Genomic DNA, 16,554 nt, shown 5'->3' on the forward strand with positions numbered 1-16,554 from the left:
CAACTGCTGAAGATCCTTGCAGCCAGGAGCTGGGAGCCAGGAGCCCTGAGCCCAGAGCCTGGACTGAGTCCAGCCCTGCTGGGATGGCTGAGCTAAAACCAGCCAGGCCGGCTGGAGGAGGAAGGTGGCTTGCTAGCTGGCATCATCTGCTCACCAGCTAACCCTAAAAGAAAATCCACAAGTTCCTTTTTCTGATCATGCTCAAAAGGTCACAGAGGTCCCCTGCAGGGCCAGGGGACAACCCAAGGCAGTCAGCATGCAGGAGCCCTCCACGGGTGGGTAGGCCAGCAGATGGCATGGCACAGGAAGCAGCCCACAACCACAGCTGGGTGACTGCACACCCTGGAGGGCAGCCACCCTGCCCCAGTCAAATGGGCCCACCTGGTATATGCACGGTGACAGGGGTCCTGAACTCCCTCCCCAAACCTGCTTTGCCTGCTTCCAGAAGATGTTGAAATGTTAAGATATTTGGATGACTTACAGAAATAAAAGGCAAAAGGTAAGAAATTGAGTGTTACAGAAAATCCAGGATGTATGGTTTCTCTTGCTGGGATGGAAGTTGGGGTGTCCCCACCCAGGACACTGTAGCCATGTACAGGAAGTGGGAGCAAATGGCAGGGCAGAGCACTGAGATTCCCAGGGGAGGTCCCCAGTCAGGCATGGCCTGCTCTGCACCCACTTACCCCCAGAGGTGGCCTGCAGTAAGGGACATGCTCCAGGCCACACCAAATTGGGCCAAACCAAAATACAATGGGGACAGTTTTTCAAATTATTTCCCAGGTGGAAGTCATTAACTCCCTAAGCAACTGACGGTCAACAATTATCCCTCGCACTGGTTTTTTGTTGGTGGTGGCGCTTTGTTTTCGTTTTGGTAACCACAAAATCAAAAAGGAACTTTTTGATGACCAGCTATTCCAAGTTTCTCATTTACAGATGAGAAAATAATGAGCCTGATTAGTGCACAAAAACACAAATTCACGTTAAAAGAATCCAAGTGAATCAAGGTAGCTCCCAAGCTCACCACACCGGGAAGCTAATTTCCAAACAGCTGTAATTAGCTGATTATTCTTCACTTGAAAGGATGCATGAAACAAACAGCTCCTTTGTCTACAGCAGAAGCTGTAGACAATCAATTCAAGTTAAGGCATAAATTCATAAATAATGTTTACATCCCAAAAGGGGATAAGAAAGAACATATCAAGGTGCTACAATGACAACTGAAAAAAATAAGCAAGTCAGAGGAAAAATAATTAAGTTCAAACAAAGTCAATCTGGAGTTCAATTTTAAAAACTAAATTTTGGTTAAAAATAATTATCTACCTACCTGGAATCTGAATAATCTAATAGGAAGCCCAGAGATCAGGGAAGGGAGTGAGGCGAGTAACTACTGATGCCCAGGGACAGGCACACCAGGATTCAGGATTCTTACATTTGGAAATTTCCCATCGTGAAAAATTAAAAATCCACATAGAAACAAGCACATTCTCATTGATTAGGCACCCACATACCACACACGGTGCAAATTACTTACAACATGACTGACACGTAAAAACCACCCCTCAACAAATATAACTTATTACTATTTTTTAAAAACTAAAGTTAAGCTAACATCAGATGACAAGGTACTCAGACACCATGGTGTGACTCAATTTCTACATGAATCCATCTGGTAATTATTATTTTATTATTATCATTGTAGAGACAGAGCCTTGCTATATAGCCCAGGCTGGCCTCAGACTCCTATGATCCTCCTGCGCTGGGATTACAGGCATAAGCCACCGGTGCCCGGACTGGTAATGGTTTTAGAAAGCATTTTTTTCAGTTGTACATCTATATAACTCATTAAGCCACATTTCTTTAAACATGTAACTCAAAAAGAAAAGTGGCTTTATAGATGATACCCAGTACTCCGTGTCCAACGAATGCTTCACAAAAGTTGCAAAATAAATGTGAGTTAAAAGTTGAGTGTACGTGTGGAACACAGATTTCGTCATCCAGGCCCCAGACAACTTGACACCTCCTCTCGTCACCACACCACAGAGCGGACAAGCCCCGAGAGCCAGGCCTGGAGTTCCTCGCGTGTGTGCCTTCCCCCGCCACATGACCAGACCTGCAGCGGACACCTGCCCAAATTGAGACGATCCAATCTGGCTCTGGGACCCAAATACATTGCTCCTAGGGTTCAGCACACCAAAGTCCAAGGAGCCCATTCACAGGGAGGACCACCAGATTCTGACCAACACGTCAATTTTATTTTTGCTAACACAGAAAATACTGAGCATCTGTCAGACCCTCAGACCATCATCACAGAGCCCTTGCTGCAAGGGCTCAGCTACTGAGAGGAGGACTCAGGTACCTAAAACATCTGTTACTAAGATAGCTGGAGGCTGGGCGCTGCGGCTCACACCTGTAATCCCAGTACTTTGGGAAGCTGAGGCGGGCCGATCGTTTGGGGTCAGGAGTTGGAGACCAGCCCGGCCAACAGAGTGAAAACCCATCTCTATTAAAAATACAAAAATTAGCTGGGTGTGGTGGCACGTACCTGTAGTCCCAGCTACTCTGGAGGCTGAGGCATGAGGATCGCTTGAACCTGGGAGACAGAGGTTGCAGTGAGCCAAGATTGTGCCCCTGCACTCCAGCCTGGGCAACAGGGCGAGACACCGTCTCAAAAAAAAAAAAAAGAAAGAAAAACAGATAGCTGGAAAAATCCACCTCTTCCACATGAGGACTTCTAGATGCACACTTCATTCTGGTCCCTCTGACATCTTTCTTATAAATGGAGGCTTTTGTCTTGTTTAAGGCAAAGAAAATCAGTTAAAGAAAAGACTGCTGGACTATAAGAGCAAAAGACAACAGTCCACAGCACTGCCGATTCTCCAGGCAGCCTGCCCTGCCAGACACGAGCTCAGGGGAGCAGGAACTCGGGGGCCCCTTTTCCACTGCAGGATCACCAGGGCCTGAAATAGCACCTGGCTCAGAGTAGATGCTCAAATAGTTGTTGAGTGGGTGACTGCTGCTTAAATAAAAAATATCCATACACCAGGATGCTCTAGCATTTAAGTAATGAACCATAGTCTCAAAGGGATACTATGGTATTAGGTACAGACAGAGGACTGGGGAAGGGGAAGGAAAGACATTAAGTATGAAGCACAGATGCCAGACACCATGGGGTCTTTCTACTGACACTGAAGTTACCTGCCCAGCAGGTGCCAGGTACAGTGGTGATGGCCCTGAGCTGAGCATGTGGGAAACAAGGAGGCATTCCAGGGATGAAAAACCAGCATGAGCAAAGGTGCACGGACTGATGGAGACCAGCACATGTACCAGATGGCAAGAAGACAGGTCTGCCTCAAGCGGGTAGCTGCAAAGGAACGGGACAAAGGGGACTAAGCCAGTGTTAGAGGATTCAAGAAACAACTGCAATCGCTGATTTTGATTTGTTAAAGAAAAATGTCCTTGGCACTCACTGGCAAAAAGGGGAGTGATAGCCAGATGGTGGGCGGCTCATGCCTGTAATTCCGATACTTTGGGAGGCTGAGGCAGGTGGATGGCTTGAGGCCAGGAGTTTCAGACCAGTCTGGATAACAGAGTGAGGGCCCATCTCTACAGAAAAATTTTTAAAAATTCGCTGAGTCGGGCGGCACACACCTGTAGTCCCAGCTACTAAGGAGACAGAGGCAGGAAGATTGCTTGAATCCAGGAGTTCAAGGCATCAGTGAGCCATGATCACACCACGGCACTCCAGCCTGGGCAACAAAGCGAGACCATCTCAAAAAAAAAAAAAAAAAAAACAAGTGGACACGTGGGATGACATGGGAGGTGGCCAGGAACACACTGTGAAGGAAGGACCAGGAGACTTAGATGCAGGGCGAGGACAGGGAGGACTCTGGCTCCCACATGAAAGGAAGCTGCACTCACTGCGAAAATGGGAGGGGAGAAGCAGCTAATTCCAGAAAGAAGAGTTTCAGGAAAAAACTCTAGCAGGAGGTCAGTAATGCCTCCGAGCTTCCCTAAAGTCAGGGGCATGGTGTTCTTGTCACTGACTTCTTCCCATGTCCTCTGCTATATGACTGCATGCTGAGCCACCAATGACAGGCAACTACGGCTCAATGTTTAACCCAGCATCAGTAACAGGCGGCTGACCCCAGTGCTGCGGAGGCAGGAGGACCAGAGAACCGGCCACTTCGGGACAAGCGCATCTGTGAGGCTAGATCAGCTATCTAAAAGGCAGAACATCAGGTGGCCTAAAGTGAAACCCAGGGCTATGCCCACCTTCCCTGGGAACAACGAAAAGAACATTTTCCTTTTTCTAGGTTCTTATCCTGACCAAACACAGGCAAATGGGAAGGATGCTTAGTGCTGTTTATTCCATGGGGCAGAAGGTTCCCCTTTGGGAATAAACAAATAAATAATGAGCTGAGCCTTGAGAAAGTTAAAAATCAACAGCCTAAATAAATCTGTGGTTCTCAAACTCAGGGCCAAAGAGATCAAGAGTTCCCAGGAGGCTCCGAGAGGCTGTTGGGAAGACACTGGTGGAAACTGCTAACACAGCATTCTCAGCCTCTGCAAATGCTATCCCCTCCCCCATCCTTCAGACACTGCCCTGGGCTGAGCCAGGACCGGCAGTTCCACGGGCAGGGTGCAGCTTACAAGCTGAGTTCTCAAAGACCTCAGAGCTGAAGAGTTCCTGGACACTTCGACAACAATATCCAATTGTGAAGGGTGGCCGGGAGGGAGTGGAAAATTAGGCCCTGGAACAGCCCTGGGAAGGGAGGAAGTCAGTCTGAGGAAGCTTCTGGGAACAGCTGTGGAGAAAAATATAGATGGGAGTGATGGGCAGGCCTCACAAAGGAACGGCAGCTTTCATACCAGAGGGTTTTTACTTCAGACAAAAGAAAACAATGGTTAGAAAAAGCTGCCAGTAGTGGTCAACCCAGGTACATGCTTTTTCTAGAAAGGTTTATGAACTCAAAAAAAATCTCAATAGCCTCTATTTGAGAAACATCAGCTTTAAAAAAGCTGCCTTCTATTGATAAGAAAAGAACATTAGGCCGGGCGCGGTGGCTCAAGCCTGTAATCCCAGCACTTTGGGAGGCCGAGACGGGCGGATCACAAGGTCAGGAGATCGAGACCATCCTGGCTGATACGGTGAAACCCCGTCTCTACTAAAAAATACAAAAAACTAGCCGGGCGACGAGGCGGGCGCCTGTAGTCCCAGCTACTTGGGAGGCTGAGGCAGGAGAATGGCGTAAACCCGGGAGGCGGAGCTTGCCGTGAGCTGAGATCCGGCCACTGCACTCCAGCCTGGGCGACAGAGCCAGACTCCGTCTAAAAAAAAACAAAAAAAAAAACAAAAGAAAAGAACATTACTGTCTACGTAAGTGACATGATTAGAAACAATGGGAAACTTCTTGAAATATTTGTCTAAATTAGGTCTTTTTTTTTTTTAAGAGGGAGTTTCACTCTTGTAGCCCAGGCTGGAGTGTAGTGGCCCAGTCTCGGCTTACTGCAACCTCCTCCTCTCAGGTTCAAGTGATTCTCCTGACTCAGCCTCCCAAGTAGCTGGGATTACAGGCACCCCCACCACGGCCAGCTAATTTTTGTATTTTTAATAGAAACGGGGATTCACCATGTTGGTCAGGCTGGTCTGGAACTCCTGACCTCAGGTGATCCACCTGCCTTGGCCTCCCAAAGTGCTGGGATTACAGGCATGAGCCACCCCACCCAGCCCTCATGTTTTTTTTTTTACTAGAAAGTCAGAATGAAAAATGTAAAAGGGGATAGAAATAGTGATATTGGGCCGTGCGCAGTGGCTCACACCTGTAATCCCAGCACTTTGGGAGGCCAAGGCGGGCAGATCATGAGGTCAGGAGATTGAGACCATCTTGGCTAACACAGTGAAACTCCGTGTCTACCACAAACACACACAAAAATTAGCTAGGTATGGTGGCGGGCGCCTGTTGTCCCAGCTACTTGGGAGGCTGAGGCAGGAGAATGGCGTGAACCTGGGAGGCGGAGGTTTCAGTGAGCCGAGATCGTGCCACTGCACTCCAGCCTGGGTGACAGAGCGAGACTCTGTCTCAAAAAAGAAAAAAAAAGAAAAAAAGAGTGATATTAACATCAGGACTGCCCAACACTGAAGATTGAAATGATAAGCAAACTGAAGTGCCAAACTGTTTAATCTAATATAGTTTGCTACCTAAAATGACTTCCTAGATCTGAAATACTTTAAAAGGCTAGAAATACATTTTCAGAAGTATTATTTTTCTTGACTTGTTAAAGTTAAGATCTTTAAGTTTAAAATGATGAAAACTAATTCAAATTACTAAATATCAATATCCATATCCAAGGCAATATAGCCCTCTGTGATTCACACAAGAATCAAATCCGAATCACTGACCTGAGCATTTTACGGATCAATGATCTGTTTCTGGAGCATATCCACACACTCTAAAAATGACAGATATTCTATAGCCTTCTACTTCTAAGAAAATGATTTTAAATACCATCAGTTATGTAAACACACATTCGCATACACACACACAACCTTACAGTAAGTTTCAGGTCTTCTTAGTTGTAAAAAAAGCACTGTACTTTTTAATCAGGACATATGAATCTACCTCTCAGAAAGATCAAAGCCAGATGCAAACATCATCCTTTAAAAAGATCTCAGCATTAGATAGAGCCACTAAGTCTACCTCTAACTGGAGTCATACTGTAACGGAAATTTCAATCATGCTCTTAAAGTTCAAAGAATTCTGTAGAAAAGAATTCTGTCCAGAATATTAAAACTTTTTTAGAAGTCTGATTCTTAGAAATTCCTTTAGCAAACACACCCCATTTCCACAGCACCATTCTTTTTTATTGTTGCAATATATCATTTGCTTTTTACTTATTAGTGCTTTATGTTATGAAATTAAGTGCAAAAATATTTAAATAATGCTGTGTGCCAGCCACCACTCTCAATGGTTTGACTCACTTTAATCTGCACAATCACCCACTTTTCAATGAAGGAAATAGAGGCACCAAGGGGAAAGTAGCCAGCCCAAGTCAGATCTCATGGCGGGGCCAAGGCAGTCTGGCTCCAAAATCCTGAATCAAAAAGCAGGTCAAAAAGTTAAAAACAAAGAAACATCAAACAAGGAAGGAGGAGAGGCCAAAGGCTACTCTGAGGGATTAAAATCGGAGTTTTTCTCCGGCTTACCTTCTACTCTCATTTTACTGACCACGCCTGACACATGCATTCCCTGCCACAGTGGCTCCTGCGGCCGCCTGGCTGCGCTGGACAGCGTGACTCCTCAGGGTGGGAGCCGCGTGGATCCCTGGCCCTTCTTGGCCAATCACTCTAATTACCCCATGGTTCCTTCCAGAGGGCAGCGGGCAGTGCAGTGAGTCACCCACACGTCCCATTTCTTAGAAAACCTGCAGCCATGGATGCCTAACGTCTACTGTGGAGTTGTTATTCTGCAAGTTATTATAAGTAGAGTCACAATTTTTGTGCTACATTTAAACATTTTGTATCTCTAAGCTTCCTTAGAAATGTTACTATATTTTTCCTACATTTGCTTCCTGAGAAGCAAGAACGGGGGAGTTACCAGCACAGTGAGAGTCATGATTAGTCAGACCCAGGGTAGAGAAGAATGTAAAATAGGCACGCATCAGCTGTTTTACTGAGAGGAGGGTTTTAAATAGGGCACAGCCAGCTGGGGATGGGGAGGGGCGAGGTGGGGCGGGGCAGCAGGCTGACAGGGCTGCCCTGGTGCGGATCATCTAGTCTTGGTCCCTGGTTTCTGGCATACAGCTCCTAAAGCCCTTGGAATTTACTGAGCAACAAGAGTGCCCTTAGTGATTTATAGACAGCCCCAGTGCACCACACCTGAGCTTATGCTAATAAAGTGACGGGGGGTTCGGTGGGGGGTGCCCCTAGATAGCCTGGATGGAAGCTGGTCATTGCCAGAAAGACGAAACGTGTGATTAGAGGGTGGGAACCTTCCAGATTCCCTACACCCCAACCTCTGGGAGGGGTGGGGGGCCGGGAGACTCGGTTGCAAAAACTCTTGAACGATGGGATGTGGGGAGCCTCCAGGTGATGAACTCGTTGGGATGGTACACTGGGCGGTGTCTCCCCCAGGGGGCATGGAGACTCCCACCCCTCGTCCCGTGTGTCGCTTCCTTTGGGCTGTTCCCGAGTTGCATCCTTTAAAACAGGGGTGTCCAATCTTTTGGCTTCCCTGGGCCACACTGTAAGAATTATCTTGGGCCATACATAAAATACACTAACATTAACTGCAGCTGATGAGAAAAAGGAAATTTCAAAAGAAATCTCATCATGTTTTAAGAAAGTTTAAGAATTTGTGTTGGGCTGCCTCCAAAGCCGTCCTGGACTGCGGGTTAGACAATCTTGCTTTACAGGAACCACTAACAATAAGCAAAGTGCCTTTCTGAGTTCTGTGAGTTGTCCTGGCAAATTATACAACCCGAAGTGAGGTCACGAAGTGAGGTCACGGGAACCGCAATTTACAGCCAGTTTATCAGAAGTACAGGTGACTTAGGACGTGCAACTGGTGTCGGAAAGGGGGATGGTCTTGTGGGACTGAGCCCTTAAAACTTGTGAGGCCGGCACGAACCCTGAGAAGCTAGTGTCAGAACTGAACCAAATGAGGGGACACCTAGGTGGTGTCAGAGAATCAGAGACCTGTTTGATAACACAGCCCCCAGCCACAAGCGCCACTGAGCACTCAAGGGGTGGCGAGTCCAGCTATGTCATGCTGTGAGGGCAAACATACACTGGACTCTACAGACAGGCAAAGCAAGCAAATGAATGGTGTTAGTAATTATTTGAGTATATGTTGAAATATTTTGGTTATACTGGGCTAAAGAAGACTTAACATTTGTAACCTTTTTAATGTGGTTACTGGGAGAGGTGAAGTTACACACCCAGCCTACACTGGCAGCTTATGTTCTATTTCTGCTGGACAGTATTGCTTGACATGTCTTCCTTTCTGAAAACACAAGAACTGATGTCCATTTTTTTGTCTCAAACTTTTCACATGGAGAAAGGCAGCAACCACTTAGGGATGAGAAGCGGGGATGTGAGTAATAGAGAGGGAAGGAATTAGTGTTTATTAAGTGCATATTAAGTGCTGGGAACCACCCAGTATCTCACACAATTTCATGCTAGCAATCCCCTGAAACAATGGGCATCCTCCTCGCCCTTTTCCAGGTGAGGGCACGGAGACCTCACGCCAATAAAGGGACAAAGCAGGGACTCCAGTGCTGCTCTCCTGACTTCTGTTCCTTGCTGCACACTAGGGGCTGCAGTCTTCTTCTGGAAAAGGCCTCATATTTCAGGCTTTGTGGGCCACATGATCACAATTCCTCAATTCTGTTGTTGCAACATGGGGCAGCCACAGATGCTGTGGAAATGAATGAGCCCAACTGGGTTCTAATAAAACTGTATTCACACCCAAACAGGTGAACCGGATTTGGCCCACGGGCCAGTTTGCCAGCCTCTACCGTAACCACAAAGAGTCCCAGATATTCCTACCTAAATTACTGTATTATCAGCGCACCAAAATGTAACACTCACAAAGAACACCTTTCACAAAATACTAACTAGGTTATGGTGGAAACAAGGGAAGAGGGAGGATCCGATTTTGCAGGTGAACTTCCTGTTAGACTTCTAAGCTCATATCAGACAACCAGGTAGGCCATGTAGGTCTTGTCACGAGCAGTATTACATTAACAGCAAATTGCATTTGGTTCAATGACATGTGTGACATGAATAACATTACAAGTATGTACCTGGGAATATGGAATGGTATCTATGAGATGAACACAGAAGGGGGTCCAGGCTTCCAGGTCAGAGTCTCCCTGGCTCCCGAAAGATAAGCAAGCACCAGGAACCCGGCACTGGGGTGTGTGGGCCCGACCTGGCTGACCATACCAGTCCTCAGGTGAGAAGAGCTCCTCCCAAGCGTGTCTCTTCACATCTTCTCTCCATGCCTGAGTTTCACCAACACTGCACAGGCAGCAGGAAAATGGAGCCAGAAGCCTCCAGCCAGTTACTAAACTAATTTGATGGCTTAAATATTTATTCATAAGTCAAACTAACACTACTCACTACAGATGGAAATAGTTTGGAAGGAATGAAAATCCTGCACGCCCACAAGATGGAGGGAAAGCCACGTAAAGGAAAGGTCTGGGGACAGGGCCATGGCTGGTTCGATGTTCACCTGCAGACCCCGCCCCTGCCAGGATTCTCCCTCACAGACCACGCTGAAAGGTGACAAGTGAACAAATACAAAACAGTGGAGAAAAAGAAAACCTAGGCCAGGCGCAGTGGCTCAAGTCTGTAATCCCTGCATTTGGGAGGCTGAGGTGGGAGGATCCCTTAAGGGCAGGGGTTTGAGACCAGCCTGGGCAACACAGTGAGACTCCATCTCCACAACAAAAATTAAAAACTTTACTGGGGGTGGTGTATGCCCGTCGTCTCAACTACTCGGGTGACTGAGGTGGGAGGATCGCTTGAGCTCAGGAGGTCGAGGCCACAGTGAGCCATGATGGCAGTACTGCACTCCAGCCTGGGCAAGAGAGCGAGACCCCATCCCTAAATAAAAGAAGAAAAAGAAAACCTAAAAGAGGTGAGAGAAGGAGAAAGAACTACATCAGGTTCTCCCCCACCTTTCAGGCCCTCCCAGAGCCATGCAGAACACAGACTTTCCCAGGTGGGGAGGCCCCACATTCCCACACTCTCCTGCTACCAGCATGTGCTTCTCAGGCCCCCGTTCCCCACTCAGCCCCATCTGCGCCTCCCCCTCATCCTTTTGTCTCCTTTAACACTCTTGAGGGGAATGGTGTAAAGCAATTTCTACTATCCAGGGTAGCAATTTCAGGGAGTCCTGCTTGGCAGGAAGCAAAGTCTGACCAAGAGTATCAGGAACTGGTCACACCTGTGCAGTGTAAGTGTCACCTGCTGCCACGTAACAAGTCACTGCAAATTCAGCAGCTTACACCCACGTATTTATTGTCTCTGTGGGTCTGGAGTTTGGGTGTGGCTTACCTGGACTCTTAATTTTTTATATAACGAAAGACAGCTAATACACATACCTCCATAGACTTGCGCGCACACACACACACACACACCCTATTCTAAGCAGTATCTGTGGGAGGCTATCTGCCTGTTACGGGTGTGAAAATCTAAAATATTTGCGACTCTTTCTGAAAATGTCTTTAAGGAACATATTAGCAATTAAAAAAATAAATCCCGTTACCTCTGTCTCACTTAGCCAGTGACCAAAAATACGATAATCCAGCCCTGTCACTGACACCATGCCCCAAACAAGTCCCCCCAGAACAGTCTACTAACAAAAGCTAAAGTCATCCACAAAGGGAGAAGTCATGCCACGGCTGAGAATGTTCCATCTGCCGTCAGGGAGCCCCTTCAAAAACTGGACCACCAGCTCAAAAGGAAACGCCAAGAACTGGCAGTGGGGCTGGTCTCGGGATGACCACGATGGAATGCTAAATCCTACTGGCAGAGTCCCTGAAATTCAAGGACCATTTTAGAGTCAGCCTGTTTTAAAGGACACGGTAGTCACAGTATGTACAAATTCTCGTCAATTTGTTTTCAAAACAGCAGTGACACTGTTTTATCATCACTCTGAGACACGGTCCTCTAGAATAGATCAATCCAAAACGCCTTTATGGAGGGGCCATTTACACTGACTTTCAGAAGCAGTAGAGTTTGGGTGAAATTGATACTTCCGCACTACTGAAAATTGGCCTAACCCTTTGGAAGGGTGTTATGGCAAGATGCATCAAGAGCCATAAAGACGTCCATACCATGTAACTCTGCAATCCCTCTGCAAGCAATTTACGTTAAAAAAAAATGGTTCCACTGAAGAAGAGAAATATACCCGGAGATGTACACAGGCACCTTGTCTACTGGAGCAAAAATGTAGATGTCCAGCTCAGCACACTGCTTATCCAACTGTAGTGCTTTCAACTCCATGAGATATCACACGACAAGAAAAAAAAAGGGTTTGAAACACTAGTAAAGTGGAAAAAATATTCAGAGTGAGAAGAATAGAAAATTATATAAAAGTTATAAATACTTACAAGGATGAGCTGCAAATATGAAAAGTTTCTCTTTCAGGACGGTGAGATTACAGGAAGCATCTCGCTTTTCAAAAACTACGCTTAAGAGTCAGTATATTATCTCTATCTTTAAAAGGAAATTCACACCAAGAAAAAGCAATGCCAGAAAAATACATCTCAGGAATCTAGGTCTCCATAAAGTAGCTGTGTGTTTGGTTTGCACTTTTACCTGAGACTGCTAAAACCCCACCTTGGAAGACCAGAGCCAAGTGACCAGTATCATTCTGCCTCCTGCTCACCTCTGTCTCAGTCAGATGAGGCAGGCCATCGGGTTTTGAAGCAGCTTTGTGGCTGAGCCTTGAAGCAGAGCAGGCTGCAGGCTCCTGCAGGCTCCTGCAGGGATGCAATCCTAGGAGGGTGGCCGACGATAAACACGTGGAGCTCAGACACCCCTGCGGAAGGAAGCATTTCCACTCGAGCTCCGGGGCTAAAATGATTAAGAATGTGGGATGTCTGCCCACAGGCTCTCCTTAACCTGCAGGGTACAGATGCAAAAGCAGCCGAAGGGTCAAGGCTGTGGCCCACACCGAGGACCACTGCACAGGCATGCAAACAGAACGCACCCACGTGAGAGCTCTGCAAAGCGAAGCTGGCAGAACTAGCACTCGGATAAATTGCTTAGCTTCTCCAACTCAGCTACCTCATCTGTTAAACGGGGCTGAGGGCAGACTTGTGGGGTTGGAGAGAGGACTACATTAGGCAACACATGAAATGCTTAGCCACGTTATGTGCTCAATAAATATCAGTTATTATTATTGCCACATGAATACTTTAAGAATGTACCTTCACGCAATCCATCATTGTAAGGGAACTTCTAGTAGCTGGTATTTATAGTTCCACATGCAAGAAGGCACAATGCAAGTAATGTGCGAGCCAATTCTTCTTCCAAATTATTTTTTATTTTATAGCACATTTCTTTAAACACAGGGTCAAAAACTCCAGGGACCATTTTGCCACAACACGCCTGAGAATCAGAAAGTCAAACTTTTTCACGCAAAGAGATTTTTTTAAGTCATTTACATTGTCCTGATCCTGAAAGTTATTATAAACCCCTAAGTTCCCAAAGCACAACCCCACCCCAACCCCGCTGCTATAACAGTAAATAATCACAGATCCCAGAACACAAATTTACACTTTTTAACTAATAAATTGAATATAATTTTTCCCACCATGACAACTTAATTAAATAAAATTTATAAAAACAATAGGCTTTTGCCCGATTTAAATAAAATTCTTTCTATATTCTCTTTTGAGAACAGGTTTGTATTTTACCCACTTGGGGCGTGTTTTGTCATTACTGCATGACTGGGAAGAGTTCTGTTAGACAGCAAAATCGAGCTACTTTTCTTTCTGCAATGCCTGTGTAGACTGTCTCTGGCCAGCAGCTCTGTCATCAGAGGACATAGTGATACCTGGTCCCTGGCGAGGTCCTGCTCTCCCCTTGGCAGAATGGTGAGGGCTAGGGACTTCTCCTCAGGGTGCTTTTTTTTTTTTTTTCTTTCTGGAGACAGAGTCTCGCTCTGTCACCCAGGCTGGAGTGCAGTGGTGATCTCGGCTCACTGCAACCTCTGCCTCCTAGGTTCAAGCAATTCTCCTGCCTCAGCCTCCCGAGTAGCTGGGACTACAGGCTCCCACCACCACGCCCGGCTAATTGTTTTGCATTTTTTAGTAGAGACGGGGTTTCACCGTGTTGCCCAGGCTGGTTCCGAACTCCTGAGCTCAGGCAATCCGCCCACCTCGGCCTCCCAAAGTGCTAGGATTACAGGCGTGAGCCACTGCGCCTGGCCTCAGGTTGCTTTTAAGTGATTTTCATTTTACGCAACTATATGGAACACAGTTATTAATATATTACTTAAAAACAAACTTGAGACATAGTAATCTATGTATTTCCTTATTAACACGCCAAACGAGAGGGTAGCAGCAGTGCTAATAATGACCATAATTTGAGAGCAATGATAAATGCCAGTTACTCTTTCAACACACCTGCATCACTATTATGTAACAGGAAAACTGACCATTTCTCTGATGACTGTAAATGTCATGGGCTGTGCTACCTCCATTCACGCAGGAAGGAAATACTGAACTTCAGTGAAAAGCTGGTAGAAATAAGGATGTTTTTTTCCCACCCCAAAGTTCACAGATATCCTGAAGTCCATGCACTCACCACCACAGGCCCACGGTTCAGGACGCCGTCTTTAGGAAATCACTCAGAACTTCACACTACGTCAAGACCCTGGGCCATGAGCTTCAGCAAATCCCTAGATTCCAGAGTCCAGACTACAGAAGCGACCGACTGAACCCCTTTCAAAGCAGAGGGCTCTTTTGTTGCTGTGAATCCCAGGAACGCCTGCTGGTGTGAGGAGGCAGCCTGACAGCAGGAAGCGCCCGGGCCTGGACCTAGACTCCCCTGGTTTGATGCTCTGCCCATTAGCTGCCTGTTTCCTCGGCAAGGCCTCTTTCAACTTGCGAGTTGAAGGAAATCTTTGCAGATCACCTGGTTTAAGCCCACTCTTACGCACAGAAACTGTGCTTCTCACAAGCTTCCTCTAAGGAAAACCCAAGAGCAGTCCATTCCAGAAACTCTGTCCTTGATTTTCTAGCAAAGCGAAAGTCCTTGTTTTCAGGTCAAGTGATTCATCTGCACAAAGCCACCAAAACCCACACTTGCAACTTCAAATTAGTCAAAGCAAAAACTTAGAAAAAGGACGAGATATTTTTAAAATTTATCAGAAATCTGCACGACAAAAGAGAAAACGTAAACTGTAACATGGAGGCAGAGACTGGAAAGAAAAGAAAATCATGTTCTAAAGGGTCAGTGCACATGTCTGTATTCAGTCTTTTTTTTCTGGTCTCGCTCTGTCACCCAGGCTAGAGCACAGTGGCCTGATCACGGCTCACTGCAGCCTGGACCTCCCAGGCTCAAGTGATCCTCTTGCCTCAGTCTCCCAAGTAGCTGGGACTACAGGCACCTGCCACCATGCCCGGCTCATTGTTTTGTATTTTTTTATAGAGACAGGGTTTTGCCATGTTGCCCAGGCTGGTCTGGAACTCCTGGACTCAAGCAATCCTCCCACCACAGCCTCCCAAAGTGCTGGGATTACAGGCATGAGCCACCCTGCCCGGCCCAGTCATTTTTTAATAAACAGAATGCATTACTACAAATTATATCCGGGTGAATGAATACAATAGAGTCTCTCTCATCTGTGTATAATGGTTTGGGAAAGGTGGAGCAGGAAGTAGTGTCCCCCGACCTGGCCTTCCACTCAACCCTGGAATCGTCCCATCACTAGGAGGTAGAAGGTAGTGACCAGAAAGAGAAACTGGTGGCCTTAACTCTGACTTTTTCTGTACCCAAGAGAAAGGTGAGCCACTCTTCTCCTTCCCAAAAAAAGATTCTCTGGAAGTCAGTCAGCCAGGAGTTAAATGGACTCCTTCAAGCCCCTCCCCACGCCAGCTTCTGAGCCAATGCCTGCCCTGTCCATACCTCCGCTCCCATACATGCCTGAACCTCCCAGCACCTGGGCAGGGCACGACCCTGCTGCCCAGCAGAGGCCCGGCAGGGTGGGTGGGCAGGGTCACCAGCATGGCCTCAGGGCAGACTCTGGCCCCCATCTACAAGAGGAGTATGCCTTCCTCAGACGCTGGGTGTCTAGGCACTGGGCTGGGACCATTTCATGAGCCCAGTCACAACCCAGGGCTTCCTCAGGCTGCACCAGGATAAGGCCCACCCAGATCCCAACCCCAAAGAAACCTTTTCAGGCCACTGCCCTCCCACTTCAACCAGGGAATGTGCCCAAGAGTTAAGGTTGTCCCAAAGCGCAAGGCATGACACATGTAGAAACTATAAAGATTTTTTGGTGATTTCTTATTTGCCCAAACCTGAACACAGACCACGTGGGGTCTCGGTGTCTCTGCCTCTCTCTCTCTCACATGTAACAAAACCATTTTCAGAGAAGCCTGGCATCTAGGGACCTCCCTACCCAGGCCCTGACTGGCCTTTCCACAGTAGGGTTCTCAGCTGTAACTGGTTTCTCCCTTTACTGGAACTCTGGGTCCACCAAACTAAGGATGAAGTTATCGAGAAAGCAAAGACCCTTGGTTGATACACAGGGAGCCTCAGATGGAGAGATCCAAGAGGTGGTCAAAACCGTGGAAGGAGTGGTTACACAGAGAACCTCAGAGGTAGATGCCACCAGCAGGGAAGAGGTGTGAATGGCAAGGATGCAGGTGAGGGCCTGACTCCTGGCCAGCACACCTGGGATTCCAGTGCTAATCCACAGCAGAGGTTCTCAACTTTGAATATGCATCAGAATCACCCGGGGAACTCCTTCAACAGGACGAATTCCAGACCAACCCATCCCACGAGGGTGAGTTAGGAGATTCCAGGCAGGTCCC

The 16,554-nt window shown here is 47.1% G+C and overlaps 1 protein-coding gene across 4 annotated transcripts in view; it reads right to left on the minus strand.

Annotated features, from left to right (window-relative positions):
* NCK2 (NCK adaptor protein 2) overlaps window positions 1–16,554 on the minus strand; it is a 151,157-nt gene that overhangs the window by 118,305 nt on the left and 16,298 nt on the right. The window contains exon 1 of one of the 4 annotated variants that reach the window (XM_009184876.4): window positions 7,205–10,775. The exons of the other annotated variants lie outside the window; for them this stretch is intronic. The gene's annotated coding sequence lies outside the window, so the exon portion shown is untranslated. Of the gene's footprint in view, window positions 1–7,204; window positions 10,776–16,554 lie in introns of those variants that run through there. 4 annotated transcript variants of the gene reach the window in all.

This window comes from Papio anubis, chromosome 14, assembly GCF_008728515.1.
Source record: "Papio anubis isolate 15944 chromosome 14, Panubis1.0, whole genome shotgun sequence".
In the NCBI taxonomy this organism is placed as follows: domain Eukaryota; kingdom Metazoa; phylum Chordata; class Mammalia; order Primates; family Cercopithecidae; genus Papio; species Papio anubis.